The following is a 15,301-nucleotide window of genomic DNA, read 5'->3' as shown; positions in this document are numbered from 1 at the left end:
AACTCAATCACCCGAAACCCATCATGCGATTATCATCACACACAGTTGTACGGCCAACCAACCTCACAAACACATCCTCACCTTGTAAAACCCGGTGAATTGGTACCTGGAATAAAGTTAGATGAGCTCAAAATCCGTAGAACAAAATTAGCGGATTATATTATAAAAAATTTCTCTCCAAAAGATGTAGACTCTCATATTGTAATAATACCATCCGCGAGCAAAGTTTACATGTCCGACAAGATTCCCTACGTCTTTCGCCAGAACTCAGATTTCTTGTATTTCACGGGCTGTCAGGAACCCGACAGCGTCTTGTTGATGACAATTGACAGTGATAAGGTGTTATGTACCCTGTTTGTGCAAAAGAAAGATCCCAAGTCTGAGCTGTGGGATGGATCGCGAACTGGAAGTGAGGCTGCTGCTGAAATGTTCGGAGTTGATCAGTCGCTGCCGGCTTCAGACTTTGATTCTTACTTGAGTTCAATGGTTAATAAGTACAAGTCTAATGCATCAATCTGGTATGATAACCATGACATTATTCACAATGAATTTCATAAAAAATATCTACGTTAGGAATACTAGCAAGTACGGGTCGATGTCGGCTGCCCTCGACGTCGATCAAGAATATTTTTCATCAAATTCGCTTGATCAAGTCACCGGCTGAGATTGAGTTGATGCAGAAGAGTTGTGATATCGCGTCGGAAGCTATTACAAAGACAATAAAAGTCTCCAAAGCTGGTATGACAGAGCATCAATTGTTTGCTACGGTGGATTACGAATGTCGGATGAATGGAGCCGAATTTTTGGCATATCCTCCAGTTATTGCTGGCGATAGAAATGCTAATGTTATTCATTATATTACTAATAATCAAATTTTAAATAATGGCGATATGGTTTTAATGGATGCTGGTTTGTATTTTTTTATTTCATTTCAACATAATTTTCCTTGTTCACTAATTGTTATGTTATATATTTTAGGATGTGAGTATCATGGATATTCATCAGACATAACAAGAACTTGGCCTGTCAGCGGTACCTTTAATCCTCAACAGAAAATTTTATATGAAATAGTTCTCGAAGTACAAAAATCACTTATCAATAAATTGAAAAACCTTCCAACCTTGGATAAATTATTTTATGACATGTGCGATTTATTGGGTAAAAGATTGCAAGAGATTGGTTTGATACCTAAGAATTTCTCACATGATAAATTAGTATCCACTGCTTTTACTTATTGTCCGCATCATGTAAGTCATTATTTGGGAATGGACGTTCATGATACTAGGAAAATTCCACGGAGTATTAGAACGCAGCCTGGAATGATTGTCACCGTTGAACCAGGTAATATATACTTATTAATAATTATAGTTATTACTAGCCGTTACCCGCCCGCTTTGCTGGGCGTATGATACGGTCGTATTCTTAAATCTAGATTTGAAATTTGGTAAGATTATTTCTTTTACAACGTAGATATCAGCTACAAAATTTATAGACACTATCAATTGTAAATGAATTAATTTCGAAAATCACCTAAGGTAAGAGCCCCAGTACCCGCTCACTCCATGTATTTGTATATCTATATTCGCAAATATACATGTACTGGTACATGAACAGGTACTGGGTCTCTTACTTTACTAAGAGGATTTATGATCCACTTTAATTAACAAAGTTCTCCTACTTTTTTACTTCATTTCAAACGCTAACTCTTGATTCTCTACAAATATCCTGTCGAAAATTATTGTCAAAAATTCTAATTTTTCATTGTTAGCACCCCCGCAATCTTTTTTTAGCGTTCAATTTCGCATAGTTCATGTTTAGCTGTTTTTTCCACAGCAAAAGAAACATTCCTTCCGAATTTCAAGCTTATAGGAATTACAGTTTGAAAATATTAATTTTCCATTATTTACGCCCCCGCAATCCCCTTTAGGATTGGAATTTCGTAAAATTTGTTCTTAGTTGACTTCTACATGACAAAAGAAATATTTCTATCGAGTTTCGAGAATGTAGGAGCTGTAGTTTGGAAATATCAATTTTTCATTGTTTACGCCCCCACAATTCTCTTTAGAGCCGGAATTTCGTGAAACCTTAGCTGATCTCTACTTAACGAAAGAAATATTCCTGCCAAATTTTAAGTCTTTAGGCCTTATAGTTCCAGAGATATGGTGATGAGTCACTATATACATAGAAAATCTTTTATATATGTATAGATTATTATTATATGAAATATATAATTTTTCTAGGCACCGGAGTACATGTTATCAATCTTTGTGGTGAGACTCATCTGTGATTCAATCCAATTTAGATCATCTGGAGTATCAATGGAGTATATTTTTTTGTTACTTTGAAATCACTTGTTTCCGAAATTTTTTAAACAAAATTCCTTGGTCATTTTCAATTTACTGTAAGTAAAAATATTTTTTAAATTTGTTTTCAAATACATCAATCCTAACCACTATTCTATTTCCATCGCATATTATTAGTGGTACTTAAGTAATAAAACACGTCGAAATATTTAAATTTGTTCATATGCCAATTTATGATACTGAAATTAGCAGACATGTAATAATTCTTATGATTTTTATAATTGAAAAAATTATTTAAAAAAAATTAAAAAAAAAAAATTGCGCGTCTAGATAATTTGAAAAACTGTAAGTACAATTTTTTTAAATATTTTTGTTTCCACTAATTTATTTCTGAAATAAAACCTTAAATTTGACAGGTGTCTGCTGACTTCAGTATCATATCAATTTATACACCTATTTACGTTGAATTATACAAAATAAAAAGAAAATATATTTCCAAAATTTTTAATATCCTAATTTACAAAGCTACGATTGATTTTGTTAAGTAATGAGTTGACTGTTAATTAATATACAGACATAGTTGGACCACGAATAATACTGTTATATATTATACTGTGAATTTTTAAAATATCAAACAATTATACTTGTGAATAGATTAAGCTCAGTGTCTGATATACCTTCGATTCGTAGTACTTTTAGAGGGGAATAGTTATGAATTAAAGTTAGAACTATCTTAGGTTACGCTGAGAGTACAAGCGATCTGAGCAGCAACACTACTTCCACGACAAGATAGTTTAACTTAATTTGAAATAATTCATTCAAAAATTATGAATAAAAAAATTTAATAGATATTTATTGATGTTCTTTCTTTTCAGAGAGAAATATTGCTGTTGAAATCTGGTGTTCAAAAACTAGTATGCTGTACACTCACCAAGGAAATATGTTATATACCTACCGAACTCTGGATATATTAATCTAATAATTTGTCAAGCAAATGTGCCATCATTGAATTTTAATTATTTGTAAGTACACTATATCTCTACGATAGTAAAAGTGATTAAAAAAAATTATCATTTTTTTGTTTTTATTTTACATGTTTACATGGGTTTGATATATTCATGATAATATTAATTAATTATTTATGTTAATTATTTTTTTTTATATTACAGGTTATTTATTGTTGACCGTAGCTCATTTATATCAATCATGAAGAGTACAAGTGTGTTGTGGCACCAATTTCAACTTAAGAATCTAATTTTACGATTCATAGTTTATAATATCGATACTGATTTGCATGGTAAGTCTTGCATTTTAATATTAATCCATATAAATCCGAGTATATCAAATTTTGGATTACACATGTTGAAATTCAACTTTAATTCTCACTTAGAGATTATGGGCCAGTTTTTCAAATGATGTGTTTTATTCAAATCAATTTTTTTCGTTTGTTTTTATTTGGTTAACATAGGAAAAGACTGTGTTTTAACAAAAAACATCGTTTGAAAAACTGGCCCTAAATTTTAAACTATTGTACCTCAAAATGAAGTTAATTATCTAAGGTAATATATCAGTAAAATGATTTAAATTTATCATAAGTCAATAAGTTCATTTTCAATTAAAATTTTACGGCTTATTTAGTTAACGATGTCAACTTATAGATGCAGTGCAGCCGATCGTGGGTAAAAAGAGCCCGACTTTGGGGACACTCATCTGAGCATATTGAAAATGGCATAGTGGGGGATCACTTTACCCACGATCTGACCGCATTGCTTAGATGTTCAATATCAATTTGTTATCAATGACATCAAACGTATAGATCAGTAAATAAAAATTATTTTAGTTTATTAATAATTTATTTCTAATTTTGCGAACATATTCAATTCAATTAATATACTGATTAAAATAATTTTACAACATATATGCGTATCATATATACATAACTTTGCGCTATGTCCTAGTATATGCTTATGGACAAATGACAAACGACGATTGTCTCTTTAATACTTATTGCAATAAGTTCTCTGTGATTTGGTTTCAAGTATAAAAAAAATAATTTCATTGTTTTAATCCACAAAGTAGAATTTTTTTTTAATTAAATGAATTATTTTTATTTTCAATATTCCATTTTTAAATTTTAGTTGAAACAATAATTATTATGAATTAATGTATACGTCTTATTAAGTAAGTGATATTAACCTCTTGGATATCAGTCATTTAATTACTAATTATTTTTTTTTCTTTAGGATATCCTGTCAAGTATATTTGCATAATGCCAGCGGTATCAGCAGTGTCTGTTCATTTAGCAGTTAATGCATTAAAAAATACACATAAAGTATTTTCAAACAGAGAAATTACCAGAACACAGCTCGAGAGTATGGCAAGATATTTCGGATGAACTAAAAGGATTATGGAAGGTCCCGGCTGTAAGGGTTAATGTACGACAGGATAGAAGAAAAATCTTAACACTTGCTCGAGAAGAATGCGGAATTTTTATTGGTGGTGAAGAAAATATTTCCCCTACTGTGAATGATTCAACTTCTAGTCAGGATAACTCTACTAAATATGATTTAAATGATGATAATATTAGTAATGATGATGATGATGAAAAGAAAGATAATCTTGAACCTAGTGAAAGTGACGACGATGATAAGCGTGAAGATTTCCATGTAACAATTACCAGAGAGCTATGGAACGACATGAAATGTCAAAACCATTAGTTTATAAAGGACGCAAGTACTATGGTTTTGAACCTGGCGTATGGACAAATATTGTTTCACTTGCTTTTTGGGAACAATACCGTATTAAGTGTGCTTTTGTATTTAAAAATGGCAAAATCAATAAGACTGGTGTTAATTATGCAGTCATGAATGGACGATGCAATGATAAATCTTGTCGTAATTCTGTTCGTGGGATAATTAAAGATCCTCCTTCCGAAGAAGGGCCAGTTGTTATTATCCTGAAATGTCGAGATACACGTTTTTCTAAGCATGCTGATGTGGCACGTCCTCTTAATGGTAAAAAACGGAAGGAAGTTCAACAAAAACTATTGCGATTTGGCGTTTTGGGTTGGAGAAAAGAAGAAGCTAGAAATATTTTAAAACCTGGAGATACTGGATCACCTTTTTTATATAACTCGGGTACACTTCACCAAGCTAAAAAAGAAGCTGCTGATAAAGAACTTGGAATTCATCCTGACGATTCAAGAGACATGATATTAGCCATACGCAAGATGAATCAAGATCCACTGTATATGAATTCTATTTTATGGATCGGTGATTCGCCATTCTTTGTATTCTATGCAACTCCTACACAATTCCATACTTATGCAGAATATTTGCGTATTACTAAGCTATATTCAGAAATAGGTATTGACGCATCTGGTGGTGTAGTTCAAAGATTAACAGAATCTCGCGATAAGAAAACCGGCCACGTATTTTTGTACCAAATTGTTATCAATTTTGATGGTAATTCAATTCCAGTTTATCAAATGTTATCTGAAAAGCATAGTGCAAGATTTATTTCATTTTGGCTGTCTGAATGGGTCGAACAAGCTGGATTACCACAACAAGCAGTCTCTGAAGGATCTCGAGCTCTTTTAAATGCAATGTCATTAGCATTTAATGGTAAATCTCTGAAGGAATACATAAACTTTGTTTTTGAAAATTTAATTACCAATACTAATTTACGACCACGTACTTTTATAAGATTAGACACAGCACACTTTATACACGCAGTTAGCAGATGGAAATGTTTTCAGTCTGTGCTCCATAAAATCGTTAAATCTTTTTTTTTATATTGTGTAGCTCTGATGATTGATTGTAACCAACTATCTGTATTAGAAGAAATTTTTATACTGACATTAATAGTATGTAGTACAGAATTTGAAGATTCTATTATAGCTATGGGTGACCGTATGATTACTGCAGAAGAAGCTAGAAAAAATTTAGAAGAAGTTGTAACAGGGTAAAATTACCCTTAATCGATAAGTCACCGAATATCGATAATTATTCGACATAGCACTGGCGCGTCTCGATCTTTGGGCCTAAAGGGAGAATAGGAGGGGGTGAGTTTGGGTTAAAATAGGTGAGCCGTGCAGCGGAACAGGGAGAAGTAGTGTGACCGCCAGACTGAGTGCCACGGAAATCGAAAAGGACCGTTCCCGAGAGTAGTGACGAGACGAAGGAAGCCAACTACAACTAGGACTTCATCCTCAACGAGTGAGTTAGACCATCGTTTTGTTCGTCAAGGTGTCAATTATTGCTCTGTGGAAAGGAAGTGGACCGCGGTTTATCCAATGCCCAGTTACTTCTCCTAATTGTTTATCAATTGGATCGTTGATCGACGAAAATTTTATTCAATAAATAAATCGTGGAACATTTGCTAGTTTTTGGATTAGTGATTTTCATGGGGGTTTATACCCGAGGATCACTTGATCGACCTTGCGGGGGAAATTTTTAATATCTAAAAGTTTTCAATCAATTAACTAACATCTAAGAAAATTTATTTAATTAATTTTTCAATAATTAACTGAGTAAAATTGATTAACTTTTGTCTTGAGAAAAATAGATAAAATTTTTTGTTCGTGAAATTTTCGTCAAGCGTCAGTTTTGTGTCGTATAAATTCCAATACCCAAGGTCAAGCAAGACTTGATTAGCGAATGTTCTAGCAAATGAATTTGACTATTTCGACCTGTGTCGAATTTTTATAATTGATAAAACAATCAGAAAATTGTTGATAATATTTTATATTAAGAATTAATTACTAAGAATGTTTTATATTAAGAAAATTATTAATTGAGAGTATTATAGAGTAGAAAATTATTAAGAATGTTATAGTAAGAATTTATTATTGAAAAACAATACCGATCGAAAAATGTATTAAGAAGGTTATATTAGGAATTTTTATCGAAATTATTATATTATAAAATTATTTTTTTGACACGTGTGAATTAAGTAAATTTTGGGGATTAGGTCCGTGAAGGAATTAGATTAAAATTAATGACACTTGATAATTGTCGGCGTGGATGTTAAGTCCAAGAAATCAGTTAAGTGAGTAGGATTGTCATAGTAAAAGTTTAATCAGAATTAGTTAATTAAACTTATGTTAATAATTTTGAAGTGATTGAAGGATTTATATTGTGATTAAGTTCATTCAAGGCATTAAGACCTTTTGTTCTAAATAAGTATTGTTATATTCTTAAGACCATGACAATAAGTTACTGAAGAATTTTAATCCATTTAAAATTTTAACGGAATTAAAATTAACAATTGGAATTGAGAATTGGTTGAAAATTGAATATTGGTTGTCGTTTTATTAATTTACCAATGATTGAATAATTTAATTTAAATATTTTATCAAAAAAAAAAATAATTATTTAAGCGAAGTGTGGGTTATGTGTGTGAAGAATTGAACGGATTATGCGTGATAGAGAGTGTTAATAGTGTTAAGTTCGGTAGTCCTGTGGACTTAATTTTAAGTTGTAAAGTGTGGAGTTAGTTTTGGTCGTCCGGTGGACGTTAAATTTTAAGTTTAGTTCTAAGACAGGTGTGGGAGACCGTTTGTTCGAAAAAGCCCGTCTAGTCATCGTATCGTCAATTGGAGGTTCGTTTGTAAATATCGTTTATTTCGCAGTTATTCTCCGCTTCGTTAGATTATAAGTGTGTGTGTGAGCGCTTAAAATTGTTAAGTTTGTTAAATTTTTATTGTTAATAAAACTGATCAGATTGTTAATTGAAATTTTATTATTTAACAGCACCTTCCTCCACTCTCTCTACCCTAAGATAAGTTTTCTCAGCTCTGGACCGGTTCCAGGAACCGTGATTAATAATCCTGGTGGCGCCCTGGTAATTTTTATTGTTGTTAGTTTTGTTTAGTTAAATTTAAAATTGATTAGGGGCCAACTTGAGCAGGTAAAACTGTTACAAAGTAATTGCAAAGCGGAATCCTGATCTTACTATTATCGATTCTGTTGAAATTGATCCCGAAAAAACGATTATATTTGAAGAATTATTATCGAAAGCTGTTGATAACAATAGATGGTCAGTATCCCTTTTAGAATGGATTGAGAGTCTTTGCAGAAAGGTCAACACTGTAATCTTTATTGGTCAGAAGTTAAACACTCATTATGTCCCAGACCTGTACTCTAATCTTATTGACAAAATCAAAGATTTTCCACTTTGGACAAATGTATGTACACCTGATACAATGTCACGACCAACATCTGGTTATGTAGAGGCGGATTTTAAGAACTTGAAAATGAATTTAAAAAAGAAGTAAAACTACCTACAACTGTAAACAAATTCTTAAAATTACACATTGCTGATATTCTAGGTGGTGTCAATATATTTCGATCAAAACTGACTAAATTTGTGGTCAATAACGATGAAGAGCAGAAAAAACCTAAAGAAGAGAACTTGTATGAAAATTGGAAAGGGTTAGGAAAGAGCGAGACTAACCGAGATCATGATTGGGTACCGGATTATGTAAATGCATCGAACCAGGAGGATCAAAATGATTTATTCACCATGCCGGAGAATCATACTGAATTTTCTGATAATATAAATGTATCAAAAGACAAAAATGACCAAAATAACTCTGTGACTACGTCTGAGAATCATAATGATCACAATTATAGTGCAAGTTTTAAAGAGGATAACAAGGATCTTAATATAAATATTAGTCCTATTAACGTAGAAGATAATATTAGTTTTGATGTAGAACGATCAACAATTGACTGTAAAACAATGAGCATTACATCCTCAGATACTATAGATGATAATATTTTAAATTTATCATCATCCATGAACTTTTCCGATGAAAATGATCCTAGTAAATTAAATAGTTCACATGAAGTACAAAATAATGAGAATAAAATTACTCGAGAATTTTTGACATTGAAACCAGATAGTGATCCTTTATCTCTTGCTTTGGAAAATATGATGAAACAAAAATCTATAAATAAAAAAGTTGGTCATTATTTCAAAAGTTGTCCAGAAGCTGCATTATTAAACAATTTAGTGGATGAGAAAAAATCTAAATGTATCAAGAAACGCAAGGACTTTCTATTATGTAATGGTAATAAAACCGGTCCGGTTGAATTTGAAGGAAAGAAGTGGACAGCATTGAATACTTGTCCCTTTGACACTATATCTCAAATTATATTTACCGTTGCAATAGATAATACTCATTATCATAATTTCATAACTAATTCGAATCTTTCAATATTTAAATTTTTAAAACACTTTATAAAAACCGGAGCAACGAAAGAAGTATATCAACATCGTATGTCTATCTTAAATCCTATTTATGCTGAAAATGAATTCAAAGAGGATGTTACGAAAATCATGATTGCTCCAAGGATTAATTGTACGGACAATATTATCAAGCTCTGGAAGATATTATTTGAAGATGCATCCAGCGTTATTGAATCAACAGTGTGTTCAAGTAGTTTGTGTCAAGTTTTTACACGAGCTCTTCCAGTTGTTAGTGCCAATCATTCGATAATTTCTCGACAAGGCTTTACTGCTCTTGAAAAGGCTCTGCAGTTCTATCATAAAATTTACAACGTCCGTTGCCGATTTTGCAACAAAGCTATAGCAACTCGTTTTACTGTTCCGAAAGAATATCTATTTATAGAATTAGATATACGTGACAATAGCACTACAAAGAAAGTAAAAATGTGTAGGTTGAGTGACCTTCCTATTCATTTGAACCTGAAACTTAACAGTGATGATGGATCTGAAATAAATCTACGCTATCGGTAAATTTATTGCTTTTTATAACATTTGTATTTTATGGACACTGGTATAACTAATTCATTACAAATTTATCAATTTTCAGATTATCTGGAGTAGCAGCGTATGTAACGGGTCACTACTTTGCTTACTGCCGACGATTAGGAGGTAATTGGGTTACTTACAATGATATGTCTGCAAAACCTGAATCAGCGCCTGCTCATGTTGATGTTCAACATCATTAATTTTACATCACTAATTTTTCTTAAATCACCAGCGCTCGTAAGGAACTAAGGATTTTTAGAAAATATAATTAAACTTAATTGTTTTGTACAGATAAATTTTTTTTTCCATAAAGAAGAAATGAGTATACACCTTGATTAAAATTAGTTACACATTTTCCTTTTATATCTAATTCATTCATCAGTTTCCATCTCTTGAGTCTCTTCAGGATTTTCCGCGTCAGCTTCCTCACTCGGGACTGGCTTAACCAATCTTCTTGACCTAAATATTTCATTGCCTAAAAAATCAATCGTGAGAATTAGTATTTTGTTCAAAAGTAATTTAAAATGAAAATACTTACCATTAAAAATTTCCGTCAGGTCCCAGATTTTGAAATTGTGAGATTTGTGGTCACCACCGACAGCGATAGTGAACGGACTGTTTGGAGATAAATGAAGACACTGAATGGCTCCAGATTAGTTTCTGTTTCCCACACGGGTTCCAATAACTGTGGACTCAATGCGTCCCATACTTTAACTACTCCATCATCAGATGCGGATACTAAAAATCCTGCACACGAAGAACTGAGCGATAGACCAGTTATTTCTTTATCGTGACCTTTTATTTCCCTCAAGTGCTGTCCTTGCCGAATGTCACTGAATTACAATACTTACAAAGAAATAACTGGGTTCAAAATGATTCCACAAAACACGTTCAACTTCTCCTGTAGTTTCCCACGTTTTGAATGTATCGCTCGTTCGACAGTCAATAAATAATTTCGCGGTTCTAAAAATAATTATTTTCATTATTTATTTACCTTTAAAAAATATATTTGTTAAATTAAATATTTACTTGTCTTCAGATCCAGCGAGTAACATATAAGATTTCTTCGGATGCCACTGAAGTGCTCCAACTTGTTCGTTAAACTACCTACAATAGATCGCTGAAACTGACGGTTTTTTATTTTTGAGCAGGAGTAATAATATAATTAATGATTAATTAATAAATAGTATTAAATATTTTTGAGTATAATAATAATAACATGGATATATAACCTTAAAATTAAACTATAAACATTAGGGTGAACATGAAATTGTCGTAATGAGGATTCATGTAAACACAGCTTTTAGTGGATTCAACGACCACCGATGACGTCATAGTGCAACAATTTGCATGCAAATAGTTTTTTCTTATTAATTATTAGAAATATTGCAAAATTATAATTTTTTCTTTTTAATCAATAGAGCAAATTGAGAACAATTCTTTGAACAAAAAAATTTTGAAAAAGTGGATATTTTATGTTTTATAGTAAAATTAAATTTTTAAAAATTAATAAAAAATTAACTAATAGTAATAAGAGTGGGGCAATTACGGATTCTAATAGAGCATTTAAAGAGCAATTGATTGGCATATGGTTTAATTGAAAAAAAAATTATTCTACGCTAACTTCCTTCCGGTCGAATAACTTGTTTTAAATTTCCTTGTTGTCACTGTGATTGAAAAAACCGGCTTAAACATAAAATTGACGCATGCGCAACACATGTACTTTTGAATAATTATTCAGCTAAGTAAAAATTAATAATTAAAGAAAAAACAGACACTTTAACGATAGAACAAACGTTAATAATGGAAGAACAAACGTTAATTAATAATGAAAGGCTCATTAAAACATAAAAAACTTGTAATTAGCAAATAGGGGGCTAATTTAAAAGTGCATTTTTATTTAATTTTTTATAAATAAACAATTAGCGAACAAACAATTATTTATGGCGAACAATAAGGAACAAATAACGAACTAATGGTATGTGAGAATGAAAATTAAAAAATTCGAAAAAAAAAATTTTTGGGGTGCTAAGTTTGGTGAGCCTAAAAAGTGTCCACTCTTGTTGCATGTATTGTTGTGAAGAATTCGAAAGGATTGATCACAACGCTCTCTATATATTAATATAGAATTACATATAAGCAGATGGCTGCAATAAATAGTAGCGGGAAAAACCCAGTAAGATTTAAAATATATGTATTTTCAATTATAATAATATCAGTAAGAAAAATAAGAATCTTTAAATATTGTAAGCTTTCTATTTTTAATTCTATTGTTAAGTATGAGAATTTTTCTATCATAAATTTTAGAGTATAGCCGAATTTATAATCATCGAAAATTCCCAAGGTAAAATCTACAAAACTTTTATTACGGTTCTGTAGTTTAGACATACAAAAAAACTACTTTGTTAAAATAAGTTTACGTTATATGTAATGGTCACTTAGAATAAAATACCGAACGTTTTGAAATATTCTTTACGAAACTGGCAAAACCCAGAATTTCTATTTATTTTTATTGTCATAATCATTTAAGAGGCTTATTTATCACATATTGCACTTGTGAAATAATATATACACATACATATCAAGAAAAACCCCTATTTTTAATACTCATGATATTTGTTATGCTATTTTTGTTATTTAAAGTAGTTAAAAAACTGTTTAAAAAAGTTCTGTCTTGGACGTCCGTGTGTCTATATGTGCGGATCTCGTATCTTGTGATCATGATAACGTGTGAAATACTTCACTTATTGAGTTGGTTTTTTTTTATAGGCTTCAGTATTTTGAGGAATAGAAGCCTATTACTTTTCACAGTATAATTCGATGTAGTTTAATTATTATTTAATAAATTAAATATCGACTGTTTTTTTTTTTTCAAGTACTGTGGTATATCTATATATATTGTGATGCACCTAGTGCATCCAGCAGATGACGCTACCTGTTATTAGAGCGCTATCTATTACGAGAGCGCGAATTCAAATGAAATATTTACAAATAATCTCAATTTTATTGTAATGAATGAGATTATGAGGCGTGCACTTTTGGATTTTCCAACTATTTTCCAAAACGTTCGTTAAAAAAGGGATTACTCGAATATCTAAGACTAGACAATAAAAACCAGACATCCAGGCTGGCTGCAAATGACTTGGGAACGTCATGGGTCATCGTGACGTCATTTCAGCGTGGTCCCATTGCCAACTCGAGAAGGGATGCTAGCTAAAGACAGGAGTTGCAGGGGCGCGCGCAACTACCCTCACTACCTTCTGGGACTCTCCCACCCCCAAAGGCATGAATATCTCAACCGAGGAAGTCGAAAACCAAGGAACAAGAGGACTTTTATCAAAAAGCAAGACTGTAGTACGTCACGCGAATTTAGATTTCCCGAAATCATTGTCGGTATTTTTTTTATTTTGTAAACCATTGAATAATAAATAATAGATTTGGGCGCAAAGCAAATCTAAATTAAACTAAAATAATCTAAGTGTTTTAAATTCATTTTATATATACATAATTCATTTTAAATTATTCAAATTTAAATCTATTTTTCCGCCCTTATCTATTTACTGCGAGTTGAACGCCCTAACGCCAATTTTCGGCTATACTGTTGTATACTGTTGTATAGCCCCAAATTGGCTATATTATGCCTCCATCTACTTGCGAATTGTTTTATTGACTCGAGCGTTACCTACCGTCGTTTTTTCGCTCGGGAGTATTAAAATACTCGGTTCCAGTGCGGGAAAAGGAAATTTGAATTTAAATTAATTATACTGAACGACTTGTTATTTGGTTATTAAATTGTGTAAAATGTACTTATTTCATTTATTGACTAAACATTTAAATATAAGATTATGATTTGAATTATAGAGGGTAGATTATACAGTTCTGGGCTCTCAAGGAGAAGTGAGTTACAAAAATGTCGGCTCGAAACCTCCGACCTCACGTCTCCCCTCCGTACGTCACACATATATACTCAAACTATTACAATTCGTACTTCGCTTGACGCTTACTCTAATACATACAACTAAACTTATCTCGAAATACACTTATACTTATTGCATTTTACATGTATATCTACAATATAAGAAACTGAAAAAATATATATATATATATATATAAATATATATATATATATATTAGGGTGGTCTTTCACCCTAATGTTGGGTTTTTTGAAATTTTTTTTCACGATAGTTCAAAATCGGTTCAAAATCTATAAAAAAAAAATCATGCCAAGTTATAGCTCTTAATTTTAATATTAACCCGTGCCCCCCGACGGTCAAAGTTTTAAAGGAAAATAACATGGGAAAAGTTATATTTTTACTTTGGAATTTTTTACGTCATAAACTAACCAACAAATCACATCAAAAAATATTTTTTCTAATGCAAAATTTAACGGTCTACAAAAAAGGTCTCTTGTCTCTTATCATTTTTTGATAATTCTAACGGTTTTGAAGTTATTCGAGGTCTAAATTGAAACTATAATCTTTTTCATAGTTTTTTCTGTTTTTTTGGTCATTTAATAGTTCATAAATCATGAACCGGTTATTTTTTATAATCTCATTGGATTTTTTTGTTTAGAAAATTTTCAAAGTAACTGTAACTTTGGAATAATAGTAACACCAATTCATTTTTTTAGCCTGAACTGTCGAACATTTTAAAGATTTTTAACTTTTTTTGGATACAAAAGAAATTCGGGACCTATTGTCTCGATTTTTATTGTTATTGGTACAAATATCAACAAACTCCAATTTCAAATTTTGATTTCTCGTTAAAAACATTTTAGAAACTGATCATGCTGCCATCTATTAGATTTTACTTCAATCTCTAACACTAAAATTAATTCTCAGATTACTCATAACCTACATTTATTTCTCAGCTTGATCAAAATCGTTCAATTACTAGTACTGATGCCTTTTTGATATATAAATAAATTTTTTGAGTTCATTTATCCGATATTTAAGTAATCAGTTAAATATGGAGTTATCACGTTTACGTCAAAACATTTTTTTGATTGGTGATGTTGACGTTCAAATCGTAGGTAACAAATTACCATCGAAATTGCAAGCTTTGAAAGTGTTATTTTTTTATACACGTATTTTAAATAATACTATCACCGATAGTGTTGCTGCAGTGATTGATGAAATTATTGTGTTTTGGAAGAAAGCTCGAATTCCCGTTCAAGATGTGCAAAGATGTCGAGATAAGTTGAAAAAACTGTATGATGA

At 31.3% G+C, this 15,301-nt stretch overlaps 1 long non-coding RNA gene and 1 pseudogene across 1 annotated transcript; one reads left to right on the top strand and one right to left on the bottom strand.

The window, feature by feature from the left end:
- On the top strand, positions 1-3,319 carry LOC141527517 (xaa-Pro aminopeptidase 3-like; annotated as a pseudogene).
- A 6,749-nt stretch (positions 3,320-10,068) lies between these two features.
- On the bottom strand, positions 10,069-11,315 carry LOC141527518 (uncharacterized). Its single transcript, XR_012479209.1, has 4 exons — positions 11,112-11,315; positions 10,621-11,045; positions 10,413-10,557; positions 10,069-10,327 (listed from the first exon to the last, which is right to left on the bottom strand). It is a non-coding gene; the product is annotated as an uncharacterized LOC141527518 (long non-coding RNA).
- Between the last annotated feature and the right edge of the window lie 3,986 nt (positions 11,316-15,301).

This window comes from Cotesia typhae, unplaced genomic scaffold (assembly GCF_013202065.1).
Source record: "Cotesia typhae breed Kobodo isofemale line unplaced genomic scaffold, CoteBio_Ctyphae contig_4, whole genome shotgun sequence".
NCBI classification, from domain to species: domain Eukaryota; kingdom Metazoa; phylum Arthropoda; class Insecta; order Hymenoptera; family Braconidae; genus Cotesia; species Cotesia typhae.
This window is presented reverse-complemented; position numbering and strand designations above follow the sequence as displayed.